Consider the following 3,240-nt stretch of genomic DNA (forward strand, 5'->3'; position numbering starts at 1 on the left):
GGTTTGGTCCATGTCATTCTTTCTCTCTCCTTGTCTCTCCACCACTTGGGTATTAATAATCCTCCAACTGCAGGAGAGCTCCAATTAGCTCCTGTGCACACTCTTTGCCTTACACTGGCTCTTGCGTGATTTAAAACTTGTGATTTAAACTTCAGAGAGCAAGTAAAAATGTTTATTCCAGTAGCAGATTGTGTGCCTCTAAAAGCAGCTGTATTCCACTGTTTTTCTGCCTCTGGATGTTGTCAGTCACTGTTAGAATAAAGGATGAATTTTGTGTCCATTTTTTTCCCCCTTACTGGGAACAGTAGATGTTTTAATAGCAGCTTTGATGACTATTTTAGTGCCTAAGCCTAGAGCCCCATTAACAAAGGTTGTCCTGGCTGCACTTTATGAGCAGGAAGACAGAAACTGAGTCATGAGAGGTTTTCTGAAGATGGAGGTGGTAAGAGGGATTTAACCCCCATATCCTCCACCACCACTGTCTGCTGTCTATGGTGGCTTCTGTCTGTCTGTTAAAACTTTGGAAGAAGGAAGCCCCGTGGTGTAAATCTGTATTTTTCAGTAATGAATGTCATGTGGCTGATATGAATAATTGAAGTTAAACTGTTGTGCCCTAGTGAATAATTAGTTATCTAATCTAATCATTCCTGTATCATCTGGATTTCCTCCGTAGTGTGCACAGCCCACAGGAAGCTTGTCATTCATTATTCTTTGATGATTCTCATTAAGAAGCGTAAGCTGGTTTTATGCTGCAGGATACTGGCTGGATTTTTAGATTGCCTGGAGGGGAAGAGAGCCTTGAAGTCATGCACAGCCCCCCATTTTAGAAGGGACAGCTGTGAAGCCAAGGGACTGCCATGGAGACAGGAGTGGGGCAGCTCAGCCATGAGCTGGGGGTTGGATGGGGGCACCAGCAGGAGCATGGAGGTGGATGTGGGAATTCAGGAACACTGTGCCACAGGAACCTGGGGGGATTATGAGCTGGATCACCAGACTCTAACTGCTCAGTCCCTTATCACCCTTTTGAGCATGTCCATATTGCATCCAATAGCTCATGGAACAGCACTGCACACAGTCTGGCACACTGGCTTCCTGCATGTCTGTGTTTGCAAAACAATCCCTCATTCACAGGAAAAAGGAGCTGCTGGTTGAATAAAATACTGCTGAAAGACAAATAATAGATTGTGTCCCAGTGGCCTGGTTCAGTAAAGGCACAGGTGAGACTGTCACAGAAGGGGGGAAGAGTAAAAGCTGTGTCATTGGAATCAACTTTTCTAGAAATCTTTTCTAGGAGCATGACTTGGCACAGACCACATGAGTGTGGCACAAATCAAAATCTAGCTGTATGTCAGGGGCAGTTTGTGTGTTTCTGTCATGCAGGCTGCATGCCCAGAAACTCCAGAAGAGTGCTTTCCTCATCATGGAATATTTGCCTTAATATACTAAGTTATTAGTATAATGATAAAAAGTAATTACTTCTACTAAACATTAAAAAAGTATATTTCTGAAAATATTATGGTTTTATATCATTAAATATTCAAACATCTATTTGGTTCATGTCATGTTATCAACCCTCCCCTGAAGGACCACGACAAAGAACTCGCACTATAACACTATTTAATCTTTTTAGGTAGTAAAATTTGTATCCTGTCTTTTGTTTTTCAGATTCTTTGATGTGAGTCATCTCAAACTTTTTATAATCATTGAGATTAACCAAACACCTTCATGCACACAAAATTCCTTATCTACAAATGAATTCACCCAACCCAGGGGCTGCTGAGTTAGTCCCCTTAAGTCAGATTCTCGCATCCCCACAGAGTACAGGGAAAGTGCAAGGTGCCTTTGAAGGCATTTGAATGGGTCAGCAGTACCTAAAACAACAGCAGTGAAATCTCTCAATCAGCAACAAAAGAATTGGGGGTTTTGTTTGCTTTTTCCCTCTTATCTGAGCTAAATTGGGATGAGAGAAATACGTGCTGCTGCAGAGCTCAGAACAATGCCTCAGTGCTGGGAATCTGAACTGCAGGAGGAGAAACGGAGCCTAGGGCTACTGTTTGCTTGCCTTGGAATGTGTTTGCACTGCCGAACAGGAATGCCAGGGACCCAGCTCAAGGGTTTGGTCCCTGCTGTCCTCCTCGTTCAAGTATCAGATCATTCTGAGCCCTGTCTCAGGACTTCTTCAAGACAAATTCTGGGCAAATCACTTCTAGAGCTAAAGGCAGTAGGGATGAGACAATAACAACGTGGTTACCACCACCCTACATGTCCCTCCAACATATCCCATCAAGTTTTATACCTTCAGAGGTTGATGATGTGCTTTTAGAACATCTGATACGTGTCCTTAACTTCATATTATTAAAAACTGGTGACCTCTGACAGACCTGTCATATCATAGTGTTTTTAACTGAAAAAAAGCCCACAAAAATTGTAATTATGTCTTTAAATCCTCATACCCCTGTGATGTTAGGGCTAAGAGTCAAGCGCTGTGTATCACCACATAACTGGTCTGCTCTAGATGGACCTAACCCTACATGCTGTGGAAATAAGGGAGCTGACACCTTAGAGCCAGGAATCATTTGTTAGACCTTCAGGTATTCAATTGGTGTCCTGGTTTCATCTGGGATACAGTTACTTTTTTCTTAGTAGCTGGCACAGTGCTGTGGACTCAATATTAAAATAATATTGATAACACACTGATGTTTTGGTTGTTGCTTGATCAGTGCTTACCCTAAGCCAAGGAGTTTCCAGTTTCCCAAGCTCTTCCAAAGAGCAGGTGCCCAGGAAGCTGGGAGGAAGCATGGCCTGGAAAGCTGACCCAAACTGGCCAAAGGGATATTCCATACCATAGAATGCCATGCTCAGTTTATAAACTGTGGCAGATGGCCAGGAGGCGCTGATTTGTTTTGTAGATAAAAGAAATTTTTTCACAGGATATTGTGATGATGACTGGATTCACCTCTGCCTCTCTAAGTATATTAAATGACTTTGAGCCTAAGGCAAGAGGCAGGAAGTTTCACCCCACCATGATTCAGAAATCCTTGAAACTTGCAAGCCAGAGGACAAGCTGTGGGGGACATTGTACCCAGAAGAAGAAAGGATGGGCCAAAGAATTTCCCTTTTTCTTTAATTCCAGCCCAAACCTTCTCCCAGGCCTACTGTGTCAACCCCAGGAAGAGCAGGGACTGCCCTTCTGTTGGGCTGTGCAGGATGGGGAAAGCAGGGGAGGATCCCATCCTCATT

This window comes from Corvus cornix, chromosome 1, assembly GCF_000738735.6.
Source record: "Corvus cornix cornix isolate S_Up_H32 chromosome 1, ASM73873v5, whole genome shotgun sequence".
Classification (NCBI taxonomy): Eukaryota; Metazoa; Chordata; class Aves; order Passeriformes; family Corvidae; genus Corvus; species Corvus cornix.